General features: G+C 42.2%; 1 long non-coding RNA gene across 1 annotated transcript; it reads right to left on the minus strand.

Moving 5' to 3' along the window:
* Window positions 1-1,698: 1,698 nt before the first annotated feature.
* Window positions 1,699-8,949, minus strand: Gm46622. The gene is made up of 2 exons (XR_001782438.1): window positions 8,798-8,949; window positions 1,699-1,920 (listed from the first exon to the last, which is right to left on the minus strand). It is a non-coding gene; the product is annotated as a predicted gene, 46622 (long non-coding RNA).
* Between the last annotated feature and the right edge of the window lie 5,297 nt (window positions 8,950-14,246).

Here is a 14,246-nt window from a genome sequence, read left to right on the forward strand (position 1 = left end):
CCCTACTCTGCGGCCCTTCCTTGACAATCTACAGCACAGAAAGCCTTACTGTTTATGGGTGTTATTAGTTTTCTGGGAAAGAGTTGCTAAATATTGCCCCAGGGTAATAATTCAGGTTCAGTTTTCAAAGTTGATTATAGCGATAAATGAATTAAACATCATGAAGCTGTAGTTCATGGCTAAGCCGCCACACACAAGGTATCTCATCTCCACTGGCATGATTCCTGTTGTCTCATTCGCTGTGTTTATGACCAGAAATGTGACATACACCAATGCTTGGCTTTTTGTGTCTCTGTGTGACCTATACTTAGTAAGACCATGTGATTCCTGAGAAATGCTCACAGTGCTCCCCCAACCCCCATAAAGGATGTTCATCATACATGAGAGGTGCAGGAACTGAGTTGCCTTTGCTAAGTCACCAAGTGAGCCACTGGCTGAAAGGAGACCAGAAATCTAGTCACTAAAGGAAAGGCCTGCACTGCTCTCCCTTCTCAGTCTTGCCTGGCAATGGCCATCACCACCAACCCTTACCTTGCAAGGCAAACACACAAGGGATGCAAACACATCGCAGGGACAGGCTCGCTCTTTGTTCTTCAGTGAGAAAGTGCCTTGCCCTCAGCTGCTGGGGATTCTCAATTCCCACACAACCAGGAGAGGAGAGACACTGAGCACTCGGGTAATCAGAGCGGCATTCACAGCACACAGGGATTCCTCTCTAAGGAATGGCCCCTGCAACCCTCTCAATAAAGAAACACCTCTCTCTTTTCTCTCCAGGGATTTCAAAAGCAGACAAGAGAAAGCCTTCTTGATGAAAGGCAGCTAGTCTGTTTTAAGAGAAAAGACTGTTTTCTGGAGTCTCCTCACAGCAGAAAAACACAAGAAAGACAAGGGATGATGAAGATGATCTCTTAGCAAGTTATGTTTCTAAGAAGCTGTGACAGGCCTTTGAGAGTCCCATGCATGGGGATGGGGCTGTGCTGATTTTTGCACTGTGACCAAAGGCCTAGGGGGATAAAATAGGCAGTAGCCACTCTAGTACTTCAGTGAGGCTTCATCACAAGCGCCAGAGACTGGAGCTCACAGGGGACCCCAGTAAAGCCAATGCCAACTTCTGCGAACATGCGAGACTCTGATTCATCGGGTAGGAAATATTATCAGCAGACTGTTCAGTACAGAGAGTTCAGAGCCTTATGACTGAGGCAGGCAGGCAGTAAGAAAATCTGAGACTAAACCCTTGCAGTCTGGGAGATGAGTGTAGCTTTGCTGTGAGGCTGTTGTGAGACTTAAATGAATTAATATATAAGAAGGATAAGGGGTTTTGTTGAGGATGAAGCTATGATGCAACTTTCTTAGGTTGTCCAGAACACAGGGTCATCTGACACCACTCCCCTCCATCATGCCAGCCTAGCTTGACACCAACAAAGTTGGTACTAAAGTTGTGAACCAGAGGTACACAAAAGTCAAGGTTGGCACCACATCCACCTTGGCCCCCAAGATTGGTCTCCTGGATCTGTCTTCCTAAAAGCTGGTGATGACATTGCCATTGCAACTGGGCACTGGAAAGGTCTGAGGAGGACAGTGAAACTGGGTGTTCACAACACACAGCCACAGATGGGGTGGCAATGGCTGCCTGTGCTCTGACAGTCAAAGCTGTCAAGGACCCACCCAAAGACAGAAAAAGGCAGAAAAACACAAAGCATCATGGAATATCACGTTTTATTTCCATCCTAACAGTCCTGGCACTAGTCTTTAAGCAGAGACCTTTTGTGGAACTATTAAAGAGCATGCGGGTACTGCACTATCAGAGTACTGCAGTGTAGATGGTTGCCATCTTCATGATGTCACAGATGACATCAGCTGTGGTGGGGTGGAATGCTAGTTAAGAAGCAACAAGAGAAAAGTACTTCAATTAAAGATCATCTGGAAGAAAATAGAATGAAAGCTTTTGAAATGATAAATTCACAATAATCTGTGTTCGCAAGTGCTATTGTTCTTCTCTTTTTATTTATTCTTCTCTCACACAATACATCCCTTCCACAGCCTCACCTCCCTTCACCCTTCACTCCTTTCAGTTTCCCCTCTCATTCTCTTCCCTAAATTCACTGCTCTTTTGTTTCCCTTTAGAAAAGTGCAGTCCTCCCAGGGATATCAACCAAACATGGCATAACAAATTAAAATAAGGGTAGGCACAAATCTTTCTATCAATGCTAGATGAGGAGCTTTGTCCCACTAGTAGGCAAAAGAGTCAGAGATATCCCCTTTCCCACCATTAGGAGTGTCATGAAAACCCAAGCAAAACAATATATATATATATATATATATATATATATATATATATATATATGAGAGAGAGAGAGAGAGAGAGGAACCTACTGCAGACCCATATAGACTCCATGATTGCTGCTTCAGTCTCTGTGAAATTAATAACCGTACCATCTAGAGACTTGACAAACACCAGTCCAGCAGGGTTGGGGGTCAGCATGCACAGCGACAAGCATGGCACTTCACATGTTTCCTTCTTTTCTGATTGCTAATAGACAAACCATGTGTATGTTCATCTCAGTAAGAGGGATATTGTACAACAGACCAGAGGAGTTTGCCTTAAAACTCTTAAGACTGTTGCAGGTAGACAGACTCTGAGAGGAAATTGTCACAGCACAGAGGAGCCCAAGGAGACAGGAAGACTGAATGTGACCTCATATCCTGAGTGGGATGCTGGGGCTAGAGTTCACTGATAAAAAGTCACACCTGCATTTAAGAGCCTGCCAGACAGGGGTCCTGTAGGAGCTTGGTTACTTTGGAGAACATTGCAGGTCCAGAGTCAAAATTAATTTGAATCACCTTTTGTCCCCTTAGTAGCTATTTGTCTCCCACCTCTGTGTCTGATGTAATATCTTTTCCATGATCCAAGTACAACTTTTGAAATGTTTAAACTTCATAGACTACTAACTTCCATCAGCCCCAAACGAAGAGCATCACTTGATAACATGCAACAAAGCAGGGTTGTCTCTGCTCTGCTACAGTCCACTTACTAGATGTTCCCACCAAGACATCTTGGGAATGCCTCGTTTCTCTTGTTTGGTGACTTTTAATATTCACATAATCATGTTAACATTGGCTCATGTTGTTCAGAACACCATTACTCTGTGTTCCCAGGCACACTCGTATTCGGTTCAGAATTAATGATCTTTTTCCCTTTGAAGTGAACATCGGATTTTGTACCAAGAGAGCAGATGGCAAATTTATAAATAAAACATTACCTTCATGTATGTATTAGTGTTGTGTGTGTGTGTGCTTTCACATTCATGCACTTGAGAAGGTCAGAGGTCAACTTAAGGGAGTAGTTTCTCTCATCCATCCCAGTATGTTGGTTCTAGGAATCAAACTCAGGTCACTGGGCTTGGGGAAAGCACCATTAGCCACCAAGCCATCTTATCTCCCCAATACTGTGTTTTAAGTATTCTGAAAACCAACAGTAAAGACACATTGGTACAGGAAGAGTGGAGTTTTATCCCTGGGAGAGTATAATCTGATGGCAGTTTTTCCTTTCCTCCTTACCTTGAAGATAAAATTCTCCATAATTCACAGTCTCTCAATAAATATCTCTGCCAGGGAAGCAGAGAGCAGAGCAATTCTGCCAATATTTATGCCTGAAATCTGCCTGAGAAGTTAGCTCTCAAAAGCTACCAAGCAACATTCAACACCAATGCCTGTCTAAGCACTCTGCAGATTAATCTCATTTAGTCCTTACGGCAGGTCACCTTCCATTTCCATTGCTACCTTCATGCAGGTGACTCAATTGAGGCATCGGCTATGTAAGTGACTCTTGTGAAGTTACGCACTAACAAAAGCTGGTATAAAATCAAGCCTTTCTATACCCAGGACCCAGTGAAAATATAATGCCACAAATCTCTTATCTGAATAACAAGTGGGCCATTAGATGAAAGAGCTCCAATTACTGTCTCCCTCCATCCACCACCTTCCTGCTTTACCTGTAGTGTCTGCCTCTCAGCCCAAGACAAATCAAATCAGGATGCTGCCGCTCCAGCATCATCCGTAAATTTAAAGCAGAGGCTTCTGACCTATAGTTCATCTTCAAGTAGGCCATCTGTTGCTTTATTTATGACTCTTGTTTTAAGTTCTTACTTTGGTAAGTGATGGAAACCATAGCCAGGTGGTGCTGTGAGGGTCTACCTCAGGAGAGCTGAATTCATTTTCCGACTTGGCAAACTATTCCTCATTTCAAATGGTCTATGGTAATCCCCTTCATCCTGCTGGTTGAGTAATTTCTGTGTGCTCTAGTTCCACGGATAAATGTTTACGTGCATTAGAACAAATCACCACCAATGTTAACACTCAGGTAGGTGTACTGAGCATTTCCTAAGCAATTGGACTGGATGGGTGTTTTATAAAGCATACTTATTGTATACTTACAGATAATGTATTTCATCTTTTGGTTGACGAAGCCAGCCTAGAGAACTCAAGCAATGTGCCTCAAGTCACAATGGTAGTGAGCAGAAGAGAAAGCTAGAAATGCACCATACCAAGCCTGCCCTGCCCACAGGCACTGCCCCATGGGAGATCTTTCACTGGGAAGCCATGATCCTGTAGGGGTAATGTCTTCAAGTCACATGCTGAGCCTAATTTTCATCCTGTTCATGTGTCTTCCTTGGCGAGCCAAGCCCAGCTGTCAGCTCTCTCAGCTGAAATACAGCACCGTGATCAAAGGAGATTGAAAGGCAGCTGCCTTGGCCGGGTACCTTGTTCATCTATCTCACCTGAAGCCCCGAGGAATGATTTGTCACAATCTGTCACAAACCACTCAATTCCCGAGGGCCTCGGTTTTTCTTCTCCAGAAGAATATGCCACTGGCTGACCAGCTTACCTCACACTGACTGAACTGATGCTGGTAGATAATTTTGGCAGGCTTCTCATTTCCAATAGTGTTTCAGTTGAAAGCATCCTGAAGGGAACAGGAGGTTTTGTAGTCACTAGCACCTGCCACCAGGGCAAGCCTACTCATGCTATGATCTCATTTAAAGCCCAGCAAACTTATGATGTCAAGTTTTATTGGTCTCGTTTCAGGAATGAAACAACTTTGGCTTAAAGACACTAAGTCTTCACAACATAAGTCATTAGGAAACAATGCACATGTCTTCACTACATCCAAAAGGTGGCAATGTGAGCCAAGTGTGGTGACGCATGCCTTTAATCCCAACACGCAAGAGGCAGAGGCAGGCAGATCTCTCAGTTCAAGTCCAGTCTGGTCTACAAAGTGAGTTTCAGGGCAGCCAGGGCTATATATATATATGTATGTGCATGTGCATGTGCATGTGCACATGCATATGCATACACATCATGCATATGTACATGTACATAGATACATGACAAAGAGCTCTGGTGCCTTAGCTTCCTGTTGCTTTCTTGATTCTCTTTTCTAGATTCAAAGCCTGGCCTGCCTTCAAAACCAGCTTTTTCTGTTAACCTCTTCCTAGTGAGGCTTCTCCTCTCTTCCTACTTGCCTTTCTTGATGAATGGATTGAAAAGCTGCACCCCCTTCTTATCTCATCAGCAGTGCCCTGGGGAAGTAGATTTCCTCTCCATCATGTTTGTGTGTCTGGGACAAGCTTGTGAATCTTGAGTGAAGACTGCTGGGGCCAGAGTGGTCTGTCCTGTTCACAATCCCAATAAACCATCCAACGGATGCAAATGCCTGGCTACGGAGACTCAATTCCATAGTCCCAGACATGGCAGGCGACTAAGGATAAATCAGTAATGATGTTTCTGCCCTCGGCCCACATGCTCCGCTGCTTTTCTATACTTACAGCATCCTAGACAGAGTGCACAGTCTAGTAAGAGAAAAAGCACAAGACTGGGAGACTAGGGGTTGGGTTAGCTCAGCTCTTGCTAGGTCTACAGATGTGGGTAGGTTATTTACCCTCTCACAATCTCAGTCATCGTATAGAAAGGACAACTGAGACTTTTTCTTTAATCCCACACAATTCAGTAATATATAAGTCTGGCATCTAGAGGCCATCTTTGTTATTTGTCATTTCTTTCTTTTTTTAATTATTTATTTCATGTATATGAGTACACTGTAGCTGTGTTCAGACACACAAGACGAGGGCATTGGATTCCATTATAGATGGTTGTGAGTCACCATGTGGTTGATGGGAATTGAACTCAGGACCTCTGGATGAGCAGTCAGTGCTCTTAACCACTGAGCCATCTCTCCAGCCCGCCTTTTCTTTGTCCCAATATCCAACCTCTCTCAATTCTGTTCATTCATATCTTACATGTCTCTCAAATTCTCTCCCTATTACTTCAGCCACATCAGGGGAGGCTTCACAATTTCATTATCCCACTGATGTTTCTTATTTCTTGTCAGACTCTCTTCCACATCTGCTGGCACAATCAGTTCTCTTCACTACAGTTGTCTCGTCTCCTACTGTCCTGCTCCTGAGCAAAATCAGTATCTGACTCTCAATCATTTGTAAAGTATCAATCCACCAGACAGTGACAGAAGACCACCATGATTGACTTTCCCTAGCTGTAGCAGCTAGGAATCTTTCAGACAAACGTAACAGAAGCACCCCTCAAATCAGCTTACTCAAGTAGGAGAAGCCAGTGGCTTATGAAACCGCCATGCTGGGTGTACACTGAGAGGGACATAGCTCACATATGTTAGACATGTTTTTAGTTTCTAGAGGACTCTGCACTGATTTCCACGGTAGCTGCAATGGTTTGTGACAATGAAGGAGGCTCCCATTTCACCATGTCTTCCTGCACTGTTGTCAGTTGTTCTGTCCAGCTTCAGTATTTTGACTGGCTAAGATAAAACCTCAAAGTTGTCTTGATCTGCAAGTTTCTGACTGCTAGGAACAATGGACCTTCTTTGTGATATTTCTTAACCACTTTTATTTCTTCTTTTTGAGAGCTTGGTGTTCAGATCCCACTTTTATTTTTTTAGATATTTATTTCTTTTATGTATGTGAGTACACTGTCACTCTCTTCAGACACACCAGAAGAGGGCATCAGATCCCATTACAGATGGTTGTGAGCCACCAGGTGGTTGCTGGGAATTAAACTCAGGACCTCTGAAAGAGCACTCAGTGCTCTTAACCACTGAGCTACCTCTCCAGTTCTAAGATCCCCTTTTTTTTGAACTAGTCAAATTTCTTTACTCCTATTTTGGAGTTCTTTATGCATTGTAGATATTAATCCTTGGTCAGATTTATTACTGAGAAAATTTCTGTCCCATTTTGTGGGCTTCCTCTTCTCTCAATTTATTATTTCTTTAACTTGGCAGGATTTTAGTCTTATGAGGTGCCACTTGGGCTCAATTCTTGGGTACATGGACTGTACTCAGAAGGGCTTTTCCTACATCTATATTATGTAAGATATCACCTATATTTCTTCTAGCACTTTTCAGTGTTTCAGGTTTAAGTCTTTGGTCCATTTAGAGTGAGCTTTTGTGCGGGTGATAGAAGTGGCTCTAATTTCATTCCTCTACATTCAGACATCAGTTTCCCCCGCACATTTGGGGAAGATACTTTATTTTGTCAAGTATTTGGCTGTATTGCTTGCACTTGTGTTTGGGTCTTCTATGTACAGTGTCCAGCTGGATTGATAGGTTGGATGTGTCATGGATGGAACCCTTAGGTTAAGACAGGCAGGATGGGTCCTAGCAGAAGTCTAAAGGTTAGTAATGGTTCAGCCAGGGGTATCTAGACTAGGCCAGTGCACTGGATGTGGAGGCCTGACTATTCTTATGCTGGTGGATACTCAGTTGAGATCCCAGGTCAGCTAACATTGACAGCCACTACTGTAACTTCTGCAAGGGACCTATCTTGAACATTTGGCCTGATTAAGTCAAAGAAGTTGGTGAGGTTACATGGCACCTACCTGGATATCATCTTTTCTCTACCCACCTGAGGGAGCATCTTTATATACTAGTCTGCTGTGAGTCATGTGTTCAACTTTTACCAATCTGGAGGAACATAGTAGCTAAGCAGGCTCATCCAGGAGCCTATGGGTATGTGTCTTAGTTAGGGTTTCCATTGCTGTGAAGAGACACCATGACCAAGGCAACTCACAAAAGAAAACAATTAATTGGTGGTTTAAAGCTTCAGAGAGTCAGTCCATTATCTTCATGGTGGGAAGCATGGCAGTACACAGGCATAGTTCAGGAAGTGGTGAGATTTCTACATCTTGATCCAAAGGTAACCACAAGAAGACTCTCTTCTGTAGGCAGTCAGGAGGAGAATCTCTTCCACACTAGGTGGAACTTAAGCATAAAACCTCAAAGCCCACCCCCAGAGTGACACACTTCTTCCGACAAGGCCATACCTACTCCAACAAGATCACACCTCCTAACAGTGCCACTTCCCATGGGCCAAGTATATTCAAACCACCAAAGTATGTATAATCAGCTCTACCTAAACTTAATATTCTATGGATAAGCCCCCCAAATAGATTATCATGCTATCATCATCAACATAAGAGGAAAATCACGCTAGAGTGTCAAAAACAAGGCCTATTTTATTAGTCAAAGGAACTTCTTTCCTATTTCAGATTCCAAAAATTAGTAGATCAAAACAACCTTTAATTTTTGTGCAGAATTAATGATTGCCAGGAATTCGAAAGGGTTCTTCTAGACATGGCTTAGTTGGCCCTCTAGAGATTACAGAGAGATGCCAGCAGACCCAGGCTATAGATATCTCAAGGTCCAGTGAAGCCAAATGCCCAAGATGGCTCCCTTTCAAGGATGGCAGTGCATGTTCAGCTGAGGTCTTACCTGAACATCTGCCAGTGCTTTCCTCTGCATGGGACTCTCCAAATGATTAGGGACTTCATCTCTGGCATTGCAGAAGAAAGAGGAATACATCTGAATCATTCTTCTGACCTATTAGCCCCGTGCATCCTATTCTACGGCATCACTTTGCTGCCTCCTGTTGATCACAGGACTCTTATATCAAAGGGGACAAGATAAAGACTGTGTTGTTAGACAAGAGGAGTACCAAATAATTTATAGCCACAGCGATCCTCCACATAATAAGCATGCTGCTATGTCAGTCTTTGTTTTGTTCTTGTCAGCTTACCAAGCTCTACTCCACACACTTTGTGCCTCCTCCTCTTCTCTGCACACAGAAGAGTTTGCCTTCAATTGCGGATGGCCACACTCTAAGAGCACACCCTTCTCAGGGTGTTTTTTGAAGATGTACTTCTTTCTTTATCGCTAGACAGTAAGTATGGTGAAGGTTAGCACCCCTGTTTGATTTGCCTCTGCACTCCACATATTAGCTGTTCTTTGTAAGTCCTCAGTACAGGTCTGCTGAAAGACAGAATTAGATTGTACAGCCAGAGTTTTTCAAAGGTGAGAATGCTATTCAAACAAAGTTCATCATTATTTATAAGATAATTGAGCCCTTTACTAAGAAAATGTAATAGCTTCCAGTGATAGCTTTCCACTTGACAAATTCTAAATGAATTACCCACTGTGCTGTTAAAAACCATTAAGATTTTTCTTTCTTTCTACAGCTTAAATAACACTGACACATAGTTGTTCTCTTTCTCCTTTAGCTGGCATTTGGTTGATCCACAGGTCCTCTCAAGGTCCTTACTCATGAGCCTCTTTTATCACAACCATCATTTTCTAAATCTTTTATATTTTTGTACCTAGATTTTATATTTTTCCCTGGGCCATCAGCTATTCCTTAATAATAAGTCTTATTTATTCAATATATAGTTGATGAGTATCTGAAAGCCTACAGTGTATCACAGATTATGAGAGACCCTGCAGACACAATGAAAACCAAGTCATAATTCATTTGAATAGGACACCTGGTGACCAATAGGAAAAAAGAAACTGTCAACAGAAGGTGGTAGATGCTGATGGAAACCACTGCAGGAAGTCTGGGGCCTGAGCTCCTCTGGGTTCCTGGACAGAGACTGGCAGGCAGCAAGCCCTTAACAGAGATTGACAAGAGCTATAGTTAATAGGAGGGGGCATTCCAACCCTGGCCTCTGGGCAAAGGAAAAGAGAGGCAGAAGAACAGAGCTGAGTAGAAGAGTGGCAAGAGTTTCCTGAACTCAGTGTGTAAAGCAGGTACCAAGTGATCCACTGCTGGTGAGTGTACCCAACGGAGTACTATAAACTTATAAGCATGGCTATGGAAAAGCTCTGGTTAGCCTGCAAGAAAATTACTTTCAAGGACATCAGCCTCTTTCAAAGAGGCCACGGTATTTCTGCCCAGAAGGGTTCCTGGGACAACACAAGTGGCGGTCAAAGCCAAAGATCCGTTAGCAATGTTGGTTACCCAGGCCTCCTTCTCTTCCTTGCCTTGTCTACTGATAAGCCATACTTTCAGTCTTTCTTTCGAACCACACTTGTGCTTCAGTCCACCTGTGGACGTGGGACATTGCTGTGACCTGTCACTGCACTGCTTAGCTAGGACTGATCAGCAGTTCAAACTTGATTTCATGGAAGACCTGGCAGGTCCACCTGACTGAACTAGTAAACAAAAACAGCAAGAAAATAGATCCATGGAGAATGGGGGAAGGACACACTCTCCAGTAGAAAACCTAGATCATGGCTCATAGCCATGGTTTGAGGGACACATGCCCTCACAACAGTGATGGGGAGGAGAGTTTAGAAAGATGGTCTGTGCAACCTAAAGGACTGACTTCAGCTCCTTAGCACTTACATGCAAACAGACATGACTGTCCCTGAAGAAACTCACAGAGATGCAAGACACCTGACTATCCCATTCCTAAAAGACAACTCCACCTTACCATTGTAAATGGTTCTCTAGTCTGTTTTATTTACATGAATTCCAACATCTTTTTGTCTTGCAGCTTGAAGAGTCTGAATTTATAGTCTAATCTAGGCTACTGCAGTAGGTAAGGATCCCATCCTTGTCTGACTCTATCGATTACTCTTGATATATTCTTTCAAAACAATTTCCAAACCTCTAATTTAATAAACTTGCAGCTGAAGCAACATACTGATGAGATACACCTGGGGAAAATGGAAAGACAAGCACCACCCAGGTTCGTGTACCTGTTTTATTCAGATATGATTCACATTCCAGAGAAATCAGCCCTCTACCGTGAATATCTAAATCTGCTATAGTGTTTTAGTCAGGGCTGCCTAATCAAATATCCTAAAGGCTTTTATGTTTTCTTTAAAGAGTTTTTCTATTCTAACCCTTGATGCTTATTCCTCTGAACCTGTTAGAGTTAATGATGTTTGTCTGTGATAGCCTGTAGTGGTCATATTTCAGCTCTGCAAGTGCCTACCCAGTTATTCCAGAGCCACTGAAAAGAATATTCTCTTCTCCAATGAACTGTCTTGGTACCTTTGCTGAAAATTTGATTTTACTATACTTTATTTATTTATTCTTACATTTTTATATATTTTTATATGATTACATTATTATAAATAATTGATTACATTTATTGTAAATGTAAGGATTTACTTCCAAGTCTTCAGATCAGTTTTGTTCCCCTGTATCTCTGCTAATCAAGGCACACAGCCTTCACTGGCTTAGCTATGGGGCTGTGAAACAGGAAAGGGTGAGCTGTCTTTGCTCTTCAGGATTGCTTTAGATACTCTCTCTTCCTTGAATTTTCATTGAATTTTGGAACCAATTTGTTCATTTCTATCATAAAGAGGCAGCTGAGATTTTATTAGGGACGTCAGTGACTCTCTAGATCAATTTTGGCAGCATCAGCATCTTAACAATACTATTGCTTTTAATCCATAAATATAAGATATTTTCTATTTATTGGGACCTTTAATGTTAGTGTTCTGTAGTGAACAGTGTGCAACTTTTGTGCTTCTTTTAGATAGATTTAATACTTAATATGGTTTTATTTGACATGTAATTGAATTACTTCAATTACATTCATTATTTCCAATATTTGTATATTATATCAGAATGGTTTTATGAATTGATTTCTAGTCAGCAATCTTTTGGGCTGATTAATTTACTGTGATAATTTTCAGTGGATAATTTAGAAAGTTCTCATACAAGATTGTATCAACTATACTAGAATTAGTGATCTTTCTTCCTTTCTATTCTTTTTGTGTGTGTGAGAGAACCCAAGACACCTGGTACAATGTTCAATACTCTAAGGGCAATCATTCTTTTCCTCTTCCTTATCTTAGGAGACCAAATTAACATTTTCAGCATTAGTGTGATGCTATCTATGGATTGTTCTAGATTCTTATTCTTGTTAATTGATGAGAATGAAAAAGTTATGTTACATGTTTTATTTACTAAGGAGTTTTTATATCATAAAAGAATGATTTTAGCAAGTGCCTTTCTCTGTGCCTTTTGAACAGAATCTATTTTTGCCATAATTACTTACTTTTAAAAAGTAGTAGCAACAGGTATCTTTGCTTTTTAAGCAAAAAGATGAAGGTAACATGAAGAATCTTCAGAGGTTCGCAGATACTTGGATGATTAGCCTCACATCGCCTTGCTTTGGAATAGAACTCTGACTCCCATTGAGTAGTTAGTTACTATAACGAGGAACTGCCTTATGAACTGAGCTACGGTCTGAAATTGGATTCTCTATAGTTCAGAAATGCATGCATATTCTCTCATCTGTGGGACCCCATGGAAATGCCATATGCACTGGCATATGGTATAGATGACTTTCAAGCCATATGGCCCATTTGAATGACTGGAGCCTAAGCCTTCAGGGTGCCATGCTCTTTTGTAATTCACCTGAGGACATTTGAGCAAGCATCTTTTTGCCCTAATAGGACATTGATGATGGATGAAAGAAGAAATTCTATCAAAGTCCACCTTGCTGAGCCAATGAGGAATTTATTTTGGTTGCCTTTAGGAGTATGGGTGAGGGGTCATTTGCAGGTGCACAGATGTCTCAAAGGCAGCAGTGGCACTGGAAAACTGACCTATCACATTAGAGCAGTGGCTCTCAACCTTCCAAACGGGCCAACCATTCAATACAGTTCCTCATGTCATAGTGACCTACAACCATACAATTATTTTTGTTGTTATTTTATAACTAGTTTTGCTACTTTTATGAATCATAATATAAAGGGTTTGGAGATAGAGCTTTACCCAAAGGGTCATAACCCACAGGCTGAGAATTGCTACATTAGAGTCTCTTCTCTACAAGAGCTCTCGATGCTTATATAGCCTTGGGGGAAAGCCTTGTGATTCTTACAATTTTCAGGAACTTCCTGAGACTTGTAAGTCATTTACTCCCTGAGTCTTAATAAATATTCCTCCAGCATAGACTATTTCTATTTGCAGGAAATCGCTATAGAGCATTTGAACCACAGGACACATTGCTACATAGATAGTAATAGGAATAAGACCCTGAAGCACACAAAGATCAGAACATTTGTTCTGTGATACCAAATGTGTCACCACCCATGAATGAACTAGCACCAATGCTAGGACTGAAGAAAGACACTATCGTCAGTTCCTTATGCTCCCGAACCTGTCTATCTTACATTCACATGCAACTATTACTACCATAGCAAGAAGAAAGGCACAGCTCTGCCTGCTGTTTTACCCAAGGAGCACCATGAGGAAGCCTTGCACAATGCTATGGCTTCAGCTGTCAATCCCCCACCCCCTGACAATACATGACAGCCAAGGGCATGGTGGGGTTTTCTAATTGCAGTCACTACTTTGTTCCCAGGTGCTCACAGTGGAGAGAGCCAGGAGTGACCTTTTCAGGAGTGGGTTGGACTCCTACTCCTGGGTATTCACTACCACAGAAAGAAAGACCAAGGTTCCTGCTGCCATCCCTTCTGAGTAGTTCCTCTGTCTCCCCAATCTTGTGCTTGTCTGATCATGCACTCCTTTCAGGACTGGATGTGAGTACAGCTGTTCCAACAGCTGCCGTTACACATGCACTTCTTGGGGCCACTGAGTAGATGGAGAATACATATTTTAGGCCCTTATCACTGCTAAGACTTCCAGGGCCATGGGGTCATTGATACTCCTACTCCCCACCCCACCCCCTCACACCTATATGAGACACACACCCCCCCCCAAAGTGCAGGAAGCAGATGCACATGACAAATATGATTCCATCGATTAAAAGATGTCTTCACAGCAGAGTAAACAGTAAACAGAATGGATGAATACCCTACAGAATGGAGGAAGATGTCCATCCACTATTCATCTCACCCAGGGCTGATATCCAGAGTCTACAAGCAAGGCAAACAATTTAATAGGGAAAATAAGCAATGTTGT

The sequence above is a fragment of the Mus musculus genome, chromosome 18 (assembly GCF_000001635.26).
Source record: "Mus musculus strain C57BL/6J chromosome 18, GRCm38.p6 C57BL/6J".
Taxonomy (NCBI): Eukaryota; Metazoa; Chordata; class Mammalia; order Rodentia; family Muridae; genus Mus; species Mus musculus.